The sequence below is a fragment of the Lampris incognitus genome, chromosome 10 (assembly GCF_029633865.1).
Source record: "Lampris incognitus isolate fLamInc1 chromosome 10, fLamInc1.hap2, whole genome shotgun sequence".
NCBI classification, from domain to species: Eukaryota; Metazoa; Chordata; class Actinopteri; order Lampriformes; family Lampridae; genus Lampris; species Lampris incognitus.
This window is the reverse complement of record NC_079220.1, coordinates 2868066-2885565: the sequence shown is the minus strand read 5'-3', so window position 1 is coordinate 2885565 and position 17500 is coordinate 2868066.

The following is a 17500-nucleotide window of genomic DNA, read 5'->3' as shown; positions in this document are numbered from 1 at the left end:
AGACAGACAGGAGAGACAGAAGGAGAGACAAAAAGACAGACAGGAGAGACAGAAAGACAGACAGAAAGACAGACAGGAGAGACAGGAAAGACAGAAAGACAGACAGAAAGACAGACAGGAGAGACAGAAAGACAGACAGGAGAGACAGAAAGAGAGACAGGAGAGACAGAAAGACAGACAGAAAGACAGACAGGAGAGACAGGAAAGACAGAAAGACAGACAGAAAGACAGACAGGAGAGACAGAAAGACAGACAGGAGAGACAGAAAGAGAGACAGGAGAGACAGAAGGAGAGACAGAAAGACAGACAGGAGAGACAGAAAGAGAGACAGAAGGAGAGACAGTAGGACAGTAAATTCTGATATTCTTCTTCCCTCGGCACATGTTGGACAAAGGTGTGCTGTCGTGAGCATCGGCTTCTTTCGTCCACCTGAGACGCCTGAACTGCCCTCATGTTCCACACATCTGGATGCAGAACCTGTCACAGCATCACAGCTACCATTAATACTGCAGTAACTACTGCAATACTACTGCCACACTGCAGTAACTACTGTAATACTACTTCAATAACTACTGTAATACTACTGCAATACTACTGCCACACAGCAGTAACTACTGTAATACTAATGCAATAACTACTGCAATACTGTTGCAACACTGCAGTAACTACTGTAATACTACTGCAATAACTACTGTAATACTACTGCCACACTGCAGTAACTACTGTAATACTACTGCAACACTACTGCAACACTGCAATAACTACTGTAATACTACTGCAACACTGCAGTAACTACTGTAATACTACTGCAATAACTACTGTAATAGTACTGCAATACTCTTGTAAAAGTATTGCAATATGACAACGTATGTGTAATGTGGCAACCAAGAGCTGTTTTTAGCTCGCCCCAGATAAAACTCAGCCAAACCAGCAGAACTGGATTAAAAACCAGGCAAAGTGGGCAGCGGCCCCGGGGCCGAGGACCCAAACACACCCAGTTTTGCTTTGTGTCAGCTGGTTCGAGGTAATTTGATTAAATTTGCAAATTTGTTTGAGGACATGCGCCAATTAAGCACAATACCAACTGAAAGGCCAGGGGCGCCCCTGCGGCGGCTCCCGGCTGTGTCGGCTTCTCCACGATAAAAGCCGCGGACTCCGAAGACGGGCTCGGCCTTGACTCACTTCCAAAAAAACAAACACAACTTTGCCACTCGCCACTTCAAAAATAACGACGTTTACTAACAAACTCAAAAGGTTCCAATGTTGTGTCTATGGTAACAAAATACAGAAAGGAGAAGACCACTTATGGCAGGAAACGAACTTAAACAGCGATAGCGGTCAAAAGACATTCTGCAACCGCCGCTTCGGTCACCCGACATTTAGTGTCCAAACCCTCTAGCTACCAACCATGGCGCCCCCTGCTGGGCGTCTCTCTCCAAGTAATATAACCAGCTGACGAGGGATTGGAATCACCTGGGTTTAACCAGCAGCTCCACGGGAGGAGGGGGAAATTTACACACATATACACGGCACTAGGGCCGTAACACCCCCTCCCATAACCAGCAGGGGGCGTGTGCAAAGGTGCACGCCCAGCTTCTATCACACCAGAAAACGTAATCCATAACAAAACAATAATATACAATACACAGTAGTAAACACATTCACATAGGACACTTCCTCTGAATACCTTTGAAGGAATAAACACAAGTGCAAAAGCATTTACCAAAAACCAAATCGCCGGCTGCGACACCGGCTGCCCCCTGCTTCACTACATTGGTGTCAGAAGTGGGAGGGTGAGACCGTGAGGCCATCGGCGTGAGGGAGCTGGTACACTACCCCCCCTCCCCCGAAGGAGGGGGGGTAGTGTAACGAGCATGAATGAGTAGACTCACTAGCCCTTGGCTAACGAGTCAGACCCTTCAGTCGACTGGTTAACGTAGTCGCCCGTGGTGCAGGAGACCCGGGTTCGTGTCCCGGCTGCCCGCCGAATTCACTGCATTGGCGTCCCTCCTAAGGCGCCTTAAGAGGGGCCTGCATTATTATCGAGGCTTGACGCCCTGTGGTTTAAAAAGACCCCTGAGTCATCCATCCAGCCATTAGCCAAGCCGCTTATCCCAAGTGGGGTCATGGGGATGCTGGAGCCTATCGCAGCAGTAGCTGGGCGGCAGGCAGGGAGACACCCTGGACAGGCCGCCGGTCCACCACAGGGCCCACACACATAGGAACACTTCAGTACGGCCGATTCACCTGACCTACATGTCTTTGGACTGTGGGAGGGAACCGGAGCACCCGGAGGAAACCCACGCAGACACGGGGAGAACATGCAGACTCCACACAGAGGACGACCCCAACATTGGACTACCCCGAGGTTCGAACCCAGGACCTTCTTGCTGTGAGGCGACCGCGCTAACCACTGCACCACCTAAACAAATTTGCAATGGTGAAACTTTGGTGAAGTGGTTTTGCAGGGGGGCTGCAGGAGGCAGGAAGTGTACAGAGAGTGGAGACCCTGGGTTGGCAGGCGGCCATCGTACATGTTCGCTGCAGGGCTCTCTAGCGGGTTAAAGCGGCCATGCTGCACGGCTGAGGGCTTCATTGTTTCATTTCATGAGGCAAACAGTGTTTTTGTTTTACATTTGTGTCGTCCCGGTGTTTTGTAAAGGCCGATATCTATAAAAAGCAGTGTACAACCACCAGCGCCAGTTGAATGACTGGAACAGGGGGCGGCATGGCTCAGGAGGCGGAGCGGGCCGTCTAGTAATCAGAAGGTCGCTGGTTCGATCCCCGGCTCCTCCAGAGAGCGTGTCGAAGTGTCCTCGAGCAAGTCACTGAACTCCTAACTGTTCCTGATGAGCAGGTTGGCGCATCGCATGGCAGCCTCCACCATCAGTGTGTGACTGTGTGTGTGAATGGGGTGAATGTGAGGCGTACGCTGTAGACCGCTTTGAGTGGCCGGTAGACCAGAGAAGTTCTTTATAAATGCAGTCCACTTACTCAACTGCATTTACATGCACAGGTAAGGGGAGCTACGGTTACAGCTCCACTAGGCCATGTAACCGGACTACTGTCGCTGTCCCAGTACACAAGAACCGGGGGAGGATCCATTTATTGACGCAAGTATGTTCGACCCCGGTACAGTAGGTGGCGATATGCCCCCTTTCAGCTGGTTGCTGTTGGACCGCAGGAACTATGGATCATGTGCAGAACGCCTAGGCCAGTTCGGGGCAGATTGAAGCGTGTACATGCCAGAGTAAATCCATCCCCAACCGCATCATCTAGGTGTGTTAGTCCCACTTCCAGAAACTAGATTTGGTACGACTTCAGTCGGACTAACACGTTTACATGTATTTTAAAAGTCCAGTTTTAGTCGGACTAACACAATAAATCCACTTTTCCAACATCGTGTAAACGTACTGATTGTTGCAACTCTTCCCCAATGCTCTGTGAACAGTCCACATGACCATGGAAACTCTAGTTAATGGTCACACCATATCTGCATATGAAACTGATCGTTGGTTTGGGTCGTTATGCCACTGTATTGTTTATAAGGGTGGGGTACCTGTAGCCACTGTATTGTTTATAAGGGTGGGGGTACCTGCAGTCACTGTATTGTTTATAAGGGTGGGGGTACCTGCAGTCACCGTATTGTTTATAAGGGTGGGGGTACCTGCAGTCACCGTATTGTTTATAAGGGTGGGGGTACCTGCAGTCACTGTATTGTTTATAAGGGTGGGGGTACCTGCAGTCACCGTATTGTTTATAAGGGTGGGGGTACCTGCAGTCACTGTATTGTTTATAAGGGTGGGGGTACCTGCAGTCACCATATTGTTTATAAGGGTTGGGGTACCTGCAGTCACTGTATTGTTTGTAAGGGTGGGGGTACCTGCAGTCACTGTATTGTTTATCAATCCCCGTGTTAGCTCCGGCTTGGTCGGGCGTCCCTACAGACATCCAGAGGAGGTGAATCAAGTGCAGCTGGACTTGGTATTTACCCGTGAAGACGTTTCGCCTCTCATCCAAGAGGCTTCCTCAGTTCCTGCCTTTCTGACTAGACCAAGCTACAGACACAGTTGGCCGTGTCTGCGGGTGGGAAGCCGGATGTGGGTATGTGTCCTGGTCGCTGCACTAGCGCCTCCGCTGGTCGGTCAGGACGCCTGTTCGGGGGGGGGGGCTGGGGGGAATAGCGTGATCCTCCCAGGTGAAAAGAAGCAGCTGGCGACTCCACATGTATGGGAGGAGGCATGTGGTAGTCTGCAGCCCTCCCTGGATCAGCAGAGGGGGTGGAGCAGCGACCGGGACGGCCTGGAAGAGTGGGGTAATTGACCAGATACAACTGTGGAGAAAAAGGGGGCAAAACCCTCCAAAAAGGAAAAGAAAAGTGTGACGTGTTTGGTTTGTGGGAGAAACCGCAGAAACACAGGAGAATGTGGAGACTCGCTGCGTTACCTAACAACACAGACCGTCTTCACAACCATCAGCCGGGACGCGGCGTCGTTCCTTCTGTTTCTCCCGTTTATGTTTCTGCACAAAGTTCATCAGAGAAACGTGTCAGGCTCGTCAAATGTCCTCCACCTCCCACTTTAATTCTCATGCCGACCCTGAATTACCGCACAGCGACCACTGAAACGAATCCCGGACAGCATCCGGATGTGGGCCACTTCAGGGAGGGATGCGGCACTGATGGCCTTCTTCTGGCCCTGACAAAATGGATGTGAGCCTGAAGTGGTCCACATGTAGAATAGCAAATGTGGGCCTTTTCTGGCAAAGACGCGGTGCTCTGGGCAACACGTGGTCTGGATGTGACCCTGCAGTGCCCCGTGTGGTAAATGGTGAATATGGCCCAAATATCACAAAACAAATATGGGCCACCTTTGGCAAATATGTGGCACATGCAGCATTGCTATGGCTTGTTTCTGGCCCAGATCTGGCAAACAGGAGCGAACCGCCCAAGTGCCATCCTTCCATGTGGTATGTGGGCCGGATGAAAGCGTCGGTGTGGGAAGGGTCCGGACCACAGCAATTTTGCTATCTGGGACAGGAATCAGGAATCAGGAACACTTTGTCATTTCATTCCATGTACTTCCGTGCATGGAATGAAATGACACATCGTTTCCCCCTGCCCACAGCAGTGCAACACAAAGACAAGAACACATATCCAAAAACTACAAGAACACATATATCTAAACTAACACATATATCTAAACTAACACATATATGCAAACTACAAAAAAACTAATCACTGTCCAAGGGAATGAACGCCAGCCAGGATGACTGTCGGAACTGCCGGTCTGCATGAACTAGCAGTTAGCGTAGCCTGCCCCACTTCCAAGTGTTTCCTCCTTGTGCCCAGCTCCAGGCAGGGCCGTGGTCCCTGGGCCCACCGGACACATCAGACCAGGCTCCCCCAGCTGATCCAGTGCCAAGCTCTCCCAGCCAGACACCTTCGACACACCTCACTACACTCCACATGACTACACTAAAAACACCACAGTCAATGCCAGGCGAGGCCGCCACCAGACCGCCCTCAGTGTTATCGGAACTGCCGGTCTGCATGGGCTAGCAGTTAGCTTAGCCTGCCCCATTTCCGCGTCCTGTCAGGCCGCCCTTGGTGTTTCCTCTTCGGGCACAGCTCCAGGCAGGGCCGTGGTCCCTGGGCCCACAGGAGGCAGCAGACCAAGCTCTCCCAGCTAATCCAGCGTCAGCTCTCCCAGCCATCAAACGAAGACAAACTTAGACACAGATGTGGACAAAGACACTGCGTGGACGGTACTGGGTGACGCCGCCGCAATCATAAATTTGTGCCGCCATCAACAGCAATTAAAGCCCTCATGATTTGGAAACACAACAGCAACAGAGAGGATTTAACAGGATGTGTGTGAATGCTGGATTGTAGCTCTCACATGAGCATAAAAGCAATACCTGAGCTGGTCAGGAAGGAAGACTTTGAAGAGAGAAAAAGACTCAAGACATTTAATTGCAAGGAAAATGTCTAAACCCCATTTAAACCAAATACAAACACACACACACACACACGCACACAATGACTTCTAATGGCGGTGTCAGCTGTAGCAGCTGTGACATTGATGGATGGGGGTGGGACTCACAGTGGCCGACAGAATGACCTCTCCGCCAATCAGAGGCCAGCAGTGTGACCTTTTGGCCAATGACAGCACATCCGGGTTAGCCGTTGCCCAGGAGCGGTCTGCCAACGCAATCTGTCCATGTGGGAGTGAAATGAATGAAGAATGGAGTGAAGACACACACACACACACACACACACACACACACACACACACGTTTGTGTGTGTGTGTGTGTCTGTTAAGGTTTGTAACAGGGACTTTTCTTGATCGCCATTCACGTAAAACGATGTTCTGGGGCTCAACCAGGCGGACATGCAGACGAATGAGTTTTGGCTTGTAAATGTAGGGTTGAACTGTTTTGGGGAAACTTCAGTTTAATTCAGTAAAATCTAATTTCCCCGTTGGTTTGAAACAGGCAGAAAACTAGACACATGTGCAGAAAACCAGACACAAGTACTGCAGAAAACTAGACACAAGTACTGCAGAAAACTAGACACAAGTGTTGCAGAAAACTAGACACAAGTGCAGAAAACTAGACACAAGTACTGCAGAAAACTAGACACAAGTACTGCAGAAAACTAGACACAAGTGCAGAAAACTAGGCACAAGTGCAGAAAACTAGACAAGAGTGCTGCAGAAAACTAGGCACAAGTACTGCAGAAAACTAGGCACAAGTGCTGCAGAAAACTAGACACAAGTACTGCAGAAAACTAGACAAGAGTGCTGCAGAAAACTAGACACAAGTACTGCAGAAAACTAGGCACAAGTGCTGCAGAAAACTAGACACAAGTGCAGAAAACTAGACACAAGTACTGCAGAAAACTAGACACAAGTGCTGCAGAAAACTAGACACAAGTGTTGCAGAAAACTAGACACAAGTGCAGAAAACTAGACACAAGTACTGCAGAAAACTAGACACAAGTGTTGCAGAAAACTAGACACAAGTACTGCAGAAAACTAGACACAAGTGCTGCAGAAAACTAGACACAAGTGCTGCAGAAAACTAGACACAGGTGCAGAAAACGGCTTGTCCGAACCATTTGTACAGAAACGACTATGAATGTGTTAGTTGTGTACTGATGTGCATGAGGACAGACGACGTGCTGTACAGATCAGCCAGCACCAGAAAAACGGTGGGTTTGCAAGCTAACAACGTAGCATGCTAACACAACATAGAGAATTACAGTCGTCTGTGAAGGTAGACAGGCTTGTGCGTTCGGTTGAATAGCAACATCTGTGTGACGTCACCCAGGGGGTTCTTTTACCAGAAGCGATGCAGGTTATAGACACGGGAGTGACTAGTTTATATTTCCATGGCGGCCGAGCTACGTTTCTCCGTCCCGGTGCAAAAACCCCTCCCGGGTCAAAGGGCCCCCGCGTGATGCGAGCTGCAGTTCAAATCACAGTCAAACTGCCGAGCAAGTAAAAGCCCCGGGTCTCCCCGTTTTATTAATAGACACCAGCACGTCTGCGGATCTGTTTACTGTGAGCGGAGGGTATCCGTTTGGGAAACAACGGCGGAGTGATTTGCTAAGATTGGCTAAGCGTGGTCAGTGTCAGAAAGCGATTTAACATTGGTGAGTTGTTTATTCCCTCGCCTGAGAGGGATGTCTGTCATTACGGGCATGTGTTAAACATTACTGCAATCACGGATGACCCTTTGCTCGCTCGCTCCCTCTCTTAAGAAGGCAAATCACGGCACATGGATCACGGGGCGGACACGGTGATGGATAGGTGCCGGGACTACTTTCCTGCACAGGTCTGTTTATTTACTGCTCATGTCAACTATCCGAGATTGATGGTAAATGAAAACTAGCTCCCAATTAGCTCGAACATGATGACTCTTCCTGTGTGTGTGTGTGTGTGTGTGTGTGTGTGTGTGTGTGTGTGTGTGTGTGTGTGTGTGTGTGTGTGTGGGAGACCCAGACCCAGGTCATTAACAACTGGTTGCCACGTTTGACTCATAAATCCCTCCATATTCCACACACACGTCATCACCTCATGCCCACTGCGCTCCAGATGCCAGCGCTAATTTCTGTTTATAATCCAGTCCACCCCTCCGTCACTCTCTCCATCGTTTTCCTATTCCCGCTATTTCTCTCATTTTATGTGAGGCCTTGCCCATCTACCCCCCCCCCACCCTCTCTCTCTTGCCCTATCACTCTTTCGCTCTCCCTCGCTCTCTCCCTCTTTCTCTCTCTCTCTTGCCCTTTCTCTCTCCCCTCCTCTCAATGTACAGTAATAGATATCTGTGTGTGTGTGTGTGTGTGTGTGTGTGTGTGTGTGTGTGCGCGCGTGTCTACACACACAAACAAACTCATTTATGTGTTTGTTGTTAAGAAAGTTAATTTTAGGAGAACTCGTGTGAAGAAGTGTTCTGTACTTTCTTGCTTTGGCCGTGTTGTTTGGAAATGTTCATGTAATAAAGCCCACCGACTTTACCTGAACTGTGTCACAATTACATGAACTGAGAACGACACAAAGTAACGCACACACTGAAACAAAGTAACACTCACACACACACACACTGAAACATGGTACAAAGTAACACACACTGAAACAAAGTAACACACACTGAAACAAAGTAACACACACTGAAACAAAGTAACACACACTGAAACAAAGTAACACACAATAAAACAAAGTAACACACACAATAAAACAAAGTAACACACACTGAAACAAATAGATCAAGACAGACAGGTAAAGATAGATAGATAGCTACATAGATAGATAGATAGAGAGAGAGAGAGAGAGAGAGAGAGAGAGAGAGAGAGAGAGAGAGAGAGAGAGAGAGAGAGAGAGAGAGAGAGAGAGAGAGAGAGAAGGCCGAGAGAGAAACACAGACAGACAGACAGACAGACAGACAGACAGACAGACAGACAGAAAGTCAGACAGACAGGCAGCAAGACAGAAAGGCAAATAGACAGACAGACGGGCAGACAGAAAGGCAGGCAGGCAAGCACAGAGACAGACAGGCAGATAGACAGACAGGCGAATAGACAGACAGACAGATGGGCAGACAGATGGGCAGACAGGCGAGGCAGGCAGACAGACAGAAACACAGGCTGGCAGGCAGGCAGACAGACTGGCAGACAGACAGACATGAAAATAGGCAGACAGGCAGACAAACAGACAGGCGGACAGACAGGAAGGCAGACAGACAGACAGACAGACAGACAGACAGACAGACAGACAGACAGACAGACAGACAGACAGACAGAAAGAGAGAGATGGGGAGAGACAGAGAGAGACAGACAGACAGACATAGGTCTATGACAACTTCTGACAATGTTCCTTTGTAAACGTGTCCAGTGAACACTGCTTAGCAACAGCAACACACACACACACCTTCTGTCTTCCTCTCTATGGTCTCTTAGCTCCCACACACTCCGCCCAGCTGCCGTCACCTGTCAGTCAAAACCTGCCAGAACCAATCAGAGAGACCCGTCCCCTCCCTGGTCTCTGGTCCTGCACTGCCTCTGGTCAATCTGCAGAGGCAGCACCGGCGAGCCATTCAGTGTGTGTGTGTGTGTGTGTGTGTGTGTGTGTGTGTGTGTGTGTGTGTGTGAGAAGCCATGACAGTCATTGAGAAGGATTTGATGGCCTGTGTGTGAAAGAGAAAGAGAGAATAAAAGCGTCCATGTGAATTCCTTTTTGACAGTCATTGAGATGCATTTGACAGCTAGCCTCTGTGTGTGTGTGTGTGTGTGTGTGTGTGTGTGTGTGTGTGTGTGTGTGTGTGAGAAGCCATGACAGTCATTGAGAAGGATTTGATGGCCTGTGTGTGAAAGAGAAAGAGAGAATAAAAGCGTCCATGTGAATTCCTTTTTGACAGTCATTGAGATGCATTTGACAGCTAGCCTCTGTGTGTGTGTGTGTGTGTGTGTGTGTGTGTGTGTGTGTGTGTGTGTGTGTGTGTGTGTGTGTGTGTGAGAGAGACAGACAGACAGACAGACAGACAGACAGACAGAGAGACAGACAGACAGAGAGAGAGAGAGCAAGAGAGAGAGAGGGGTCCTAGCTGCCATCTGACCACTTTGGTCCAGGTGCCACAGTTGGCAACACTCAGCATTGTCATGGCAACAGCAACATAATAGAAATGGTTGTCATACTGCCCCCCCCCACACACATACGTACTGCCCCCCCACACACAGACGTACTGCCCCCCCACACACACAGACACACATTAAAATGTTACTTGACTGAATAAAGGTGCTTTGATGTAATGTGGTGGAGGTGTGTAGACAGCACCACGTTGGAAGAAAGACAACAAAATGTCTCATCCTGTCTCCGTTTCTCCTTTTATGTTGTAACAACACACTGCCTCACACACACACACACACACACACACACACACACACACAGACACACACACGTACACAGAGTTAGAGGGACTTTGAAAACCCTTGTTTTTGAAAATGCTAAACAAATAGTTACTGTTGTTATGAACACCATCAGAGAGACAGACAGACAGACAGACAGACAGACAGACAGACAGACAGACAGACAGACAGACAGACAGACAGACAGACAGACAGACAGACAGACAGAGGAGAGACAGACAGAGAGAGAGAGACAGACAGTCAGACAGTCAGACAGACAGACAGACAGACAGACAGACAGACAGACAGACAGACAGAGAGAGAGACAGACAGTCAGACAGACAGAGAGAGAGAGAGAGAGAGACAGACAGTCAGACAGTCAGACAGACAGACAGACAGACAGACAGACAGACAGACAGACAGACAGAGGAGAGACAGACAGAGACGGGGGAGAGAAAGACAGACAGACAGACAGACAGACAGACAGACAGACAGACAGACAGACAGACAGACAGACAGACAGAGAGAGCAACAACATATTTTTTGTTCATGCCAATAAAGCTATTTGAATTGAGAGAGAGAGAGAGACAACACATTTAATTAGTCTGTACTTGGTCTCCTCACAACTCCTGCTCTACTTTTTGATTTACTTCTCTTTCTTTACTGTTATTGTTGTTTTATTGTTTCTTTATAGATCGGTGTAATGTTGTGTTAATGTTCATTATTAGTGTTATTGTGCACTGTCCAAATACTTGGACAAATTGCACTTTGATGCTTTGGCAACATTGTTTTCAAAGCTTTCATGCCAATAAAGCCCTTTGAACTGAATTGAATTGAATTGAGAGAGACAGAGACAGACAGAGAGAGAGAGAGCGAGACAGACAGAGACAGAGAGAGACAAAGACAGAGAGAGAGAGACAGACAGAGACAGAGAGTGAGAGAGAGATGTCAGTGCCAGCAGTCAGATATCATTAATAACTCACCATCAGCTTCTTCCTCTCATTTTTTTTATTTTGTAACAGTTTCATTGTTGTTGTATCATTCTTAGATACATAATAATGTTGATTGAATTATATACATAATATAATGTTGATTGTATTAGATACATAATAATGTTGACTATTAGATACATAATAATGTTGACTGTATTAGATACATAATAATGTTGACTATTAGATACATAATAATGTTGACTGTATTAGATACATAATAATGTTGACTGTATTAGATACATAATAATGTTGACTATTAGATACATAATAATGTTGACTGTATTAGATACATAATAATGTTGACTGTATTGGATACATAATGTTGACTGTATTAGATACATAATAATGTTGATTGTATTAGATACATAATAATGTTGACTGTATTAGATACATAATAATGTTGACTGTATTAGATACATAATAATGTTGCTTGTATTAGATACATAATAATGTTGACTGTATTAGATACATAATAATGTTGATTGTATTAGATACATGATAATGTTGACTGCATTAGATACATAATAATGTTGATTGTATTAGATACATAATAATGTTGATTGTATTAGATACATGATAATGTTGACTGCATTAGATACATAATAATGTTGATTGTATTAGATACATGATAATGTTGACTGCATTAGATACATAATAATGTTGACTATGTTAGATACATGATAATGTTGACTGCATTACATAGATAATGTTGATTGTATTAGATACATGATAATGTTGACTGTATTAGATACATGATAATGTTGACTGCATTAGATACATAATAATGTTGACTGTATTAGATACATAATAATGTTGACTGTATTAGATACATAATAATGTTGATTGTATTAGACACATAATAATAATGTTGATTGTATTAGATACATGATGTTTACTGTATTAGATACATAATAATAATGTTGATTGTATTAGATACATGATGTTTACTGTATTAGATACATAATGATAATGTTGACTGTATTAGATACATGATAATGTTGACTGTATTAGATACATAATAATGTTGACTGTATTAGATACATGACAATGTTGACTGTATTAGATACATAATAATAATGTTGATTGTATTAGATACATGATGTTTACTGTATTGTGATTTTTCACAATCGTGCCAATAAAGCCTGTTTGAACTGAAAACTAAACTGAGAGCAGGAACTGTGGCGAGAGGGATGATGAAGAGGGTGAGGAAGAAACTGGGGATGAGAGAGGATGAGGGGGAGAAAAGAGGGAGAGAGAGAAGAGGGAGAGGCAGTCAGGGCATGAAAGAGAGCAACAAGGAGGGAGATGGAGAGAATAATGTAGAGAAGGTTAAAGAGAAAGGGCAGGCACAGACAGACACAGACACACAGACAGACTGACAGACAGGACAGGTAGACAGACAGGCAGAGAGACAGAGAGACGGGCAGGCAGACAGGTAGGTAGACAGACAGAGACAGACAGGCAGAGAGGTAGACAGATAGACAGACGGGCAGGCAGGCAGGCAGACAGAGAGAAAAGCAGAGACAGAAAGAGACAGACAGGCAGACCGACAGACAGACAGACAGACAGACACAGAATGAGACAGACAGACAGGGAGACAGACAGACAGGAAGGCAGACAAACAGGCAGGCAATGACACAGAGAGACAGACGGACAGGACAGGCAGACAGACTGCTGAATTGCCTCCCAATCCATCGTCTCTGTTCTTCCGCCGCCTAGCGGCCAGAAGCAGGAAGTTAAACGACTGTGTCCTGTAGGCTGTGATCAACACTTCTCCCATGTTAAATATAATTCTCAGTATTATCAACACGTGTCTCATGGTAAATATAATTACCAGTATTATCAACACGTGTCTCATGGTAAATATAATTACCAGTATTATTAACACGTGTCTCATGGTAAATATAATTACCAGTATTATCAACACGTGTCTCATGGTAAATATAACTACCAGTATTATCAACATGTGTCTCATGGTAAATATAATTACCAGTACTATCAACACATGTCTCATGGTAAATATAACTACCAGTATAATCAACACATGTCTCATGGTAAATATAATTACCAGTACTATCAACACGTCTCATGGTAAATATAATTACCAGTACTATCAGCACGTCTCATGGTAAATATAATTACCAGTACTATCAACACGTGTCTCATGGTAAATATAATTACCAGTATTATCAACACGTGTCTCATGTTAATGTAATTCCCAGCATCATCAACACATGTCTCATGGTAAATATAATTATCAGTATTATCAACACGTGTCTCATGGTAAATATAATTATCAGTATTATCAACACGTGTCTCATGGTAAATATAATTATCAGTATTATCAACACGTGTCTCATGGTAAATATAATTCCCAGTATTATCAACACGTGTGTCATGGTAACTATAATTCCCAGTATCATCAACACGTGTCTCATGGTAAATACAATTACCAGTACTATCATCACGTGTCTCATGGTAAATATAATTATAAGTATTATCAACACGTGTGTCATGGTAACTATAATTACCAGTATTATCAACACGTGTCTCATGGTAACTATAATTATCAGTATTATCAGCACGTGTCTCATGGTAAATATAATTATCAGTATTATCAACACATGGTAAATGTAATTATCAGTATCATCAACAACACGTGTCTCATGGTAACTATAATTATCAGTATTATCAACACGTGTCTCATGGTAACTATAATTATCAGTATTATCAACACGTGTCTCGTGGTAAATATAATTATCAGTATTATCAACACGTGTCTCATGGTAACTATAATTATCAGTATTATCAACACGTGTCTCATGGTAACTATAATTATCAGTATTATCAGCACGTGTCTCATGGTAAATATAATTATCAGTATTATCAAAACGTGTCTCATGGTAACTATAATTATCAGTATTATCAACACGTGTCTCGTGGTAAATATAATTACCAGTAGTATCAACACGTGTCTCATGGTAACTATAATTCCCAGTATCATCAACACGTGTCTCATGGTAAATACAATTACCAGTACTATCATCACGTGTCTCATGGTAAATATAATTATAAGTATTATCAACACGTGTGTCATGGTAACTATAATTACCAGTATTATCAACACGTGTGTCATGGTAACTATAATTACCAGTATTATCAACACGTGTCTCATGGTAACTATAATTATCAGTATTATCAGCACGTGTCTCATGGTAAATATAATTATCAGTATTATCAACACGTGTCTCATGGTAAATATAATTATCAGTATCATCAACACATGGTAAATGTAATTATCAGTATCATCAACAACACGTGTCTCATGGTAACTATAATTATCAGTATTATCAACACGTGTCTCATGGTAACTATAATTATCAGTATTATCAACACGTGTCTCGTGGTAAATATAATTATCAGTATTATCAACACGTGTCTCATGGTAACTATAATTATCAGTATTATCAACACGTGTCTCATGGTAACTATAATTATCAGTATTATCAGCACGTGTCTCATGGTAAATATAATTATCAGTATTATCAAAACGTGTCTCATGGTAACTATAATTATCAGTATTATCAACACGTGTCTCGTGGTAAATATAATTATCAGTATTATCAACACGTGTCTCATGGTAACTATAATTATCAGTATTATCAGCACGTGTCTCGTGGTAAATATAATTATCAGTATTATCAACACGTGTCTCATGGTAACTATAATTATCAGTATTATCAGCACGTGTCTCATGGTAAATATAATTATCAGTATTATCAACACATGGTAAATATAATTATCAGTATTATCAGCACGCGTCTCATGGTAACTATAATTATCAGTATTATCAACACGTGTCTCATGGTAAATATAATTATCAGTATTACCAACACGTGTCTCATGGTAAATATAATTATCAGTATTATCAACACGTGTCTCATGGTAACTATAATTATCAGTATTATCAACACGTGTCTCGTGGTAAATATAATTATCAGTATTATCAACACGTGTCTCGTGGTAAATATAATTATCAGTATTATCAACACGTGTCTCATGGTAACTATAATTATCAGTATTATCAGCACGTGTCTCATGGTAAATATAATTATCAGTATTATCAACACGTGTCTCATGGTAACTATAATTATCAGTATTATCAACACGTGTCTCGTGGTAAATATAATTACCAGTATTATCAACACATGGTAAATATAATTCTCAGTATCATCAACACATGGTAACTATAATTACTAGTATTATCAACACATGTCTCATGGTAAATATAATTACCAGTATTCTCAGCACGCGACTCATGGTAAAAATACAATTACCAGTATTATCAACACATGTCTCATGGTAAATATAATTCTCAGTATTATCAACACGTGTCTCATGGTAAATATAATTCTCAGTATTATCAACACATGGTAAATATAATTACCAGTATTATCAACACGTGTCTCATGGTAACTACAATTCTCAGTATTATCAACACGTCTCATGGTAAATATAATTCTCAGTATCATCAACACATGGTAACTATAATTATCAGTATCATCAACACATGGTAAATATAATTATCAGTATCATTAACACATGCTAACTATAATTATCAGTATCATCAACACATGGTAAATGTAATTATCAGTATCATCAACAACACGTGTCTCATGGTAACTATAATTATCAGTATTATCAACATGTGTCTCATGGTAAATATAATTATCAGTATTATCAACGCGTGTCTCATGGTAACTATAATTATCAGTATCATCAACACATGGTAAATATAATTATCAGTATCATCAACACGTGTCTCGTGGTAACTATAATTATCAGTATCATCAACACGTGTCTCATGGTAACTATAATTACCAGTATCATCAACACATTGTAAATATAATTATCAGTATTATCAACACGTGTCTCAATGGTAACTATAATTATCAGTATCATCAACACATGGTAAATATAATTATCAGTATTATCAACACATGTCTCATGGTAAATATAATTATCAGTAATATCAACACATGGTTAATTAATATAATTATAGGTATCATCAACACGTGTCTCGTGGTAACTATAATTATCAGTATCATCAACACATGGTAAATATAATTATCAGTATTATCAACATGTGTCTCATGGTATATATAATTATCAGTATTATCAACACATGGTTAATTAATATAATTATCAGTATCATCAACACGTGTCTCGTGGTAAATACAATTACCAGTATTGTCAACACATGTCCCATGTTAAATTATCAGTATCATCAACACGTGTCTAATGTTAAATATAATTACCAGTAGTATCAACACATGGTAAATATAATTACCAGTATTATCAACACGTGTCTCGTGTTAAATATAATTACCAGTAATATCAACACGTGTCTCGTGTTAAATATAATTACCAGTAATATCAACACGTGTCTCATGGTAAATATAATTACCAGTATTATCAACACGTGTCTCGTGTTAAATATAATTACCAGTAGTATCAACACGTGTCTCATGGTAAATATAATTACCAGTATTATCAACACGTGTCTCGTGTTGAATATAATTACCAGTAGTATCAACACGTGTCTCATGGTAAATATAACTACCAGTATTATCAACACGTGTCTTGTGTTAAATATAATTACCAGTATTATCAACACGTGTCTCATGTTAAATAAAATTACCAGTAGTATCAACACGTGTCTCATGGTAAATATAATTACCAGTAGTATCAGTTTAACTGTAGCTGGAATGTGGACCAGACTATCAGCAGTAACACATAACAGATAATTAGGACCCATCCCTTCTATGACCAAACCATCACCCAAACTGGCAGGTTAGCTGGATTTTACGGTAATTTAAACTGGGTTGAAATTACAAGTGTAACCTTCGTGGTGACATCTGCCACGTGTCACGCTGATGGCCGCCATTTGCCTCTGAATGGAAAAAATTAAGCATCACATTTAAATGTAAGGCTAAATTGTAAGTTTAGGTTATTTTTGACGATTTGTTAAAAAAGAACTGATAATTAATTAATAATATTTGTTTGCTTGAAATACACATGTGAAGAAGAAAATGGCACCTT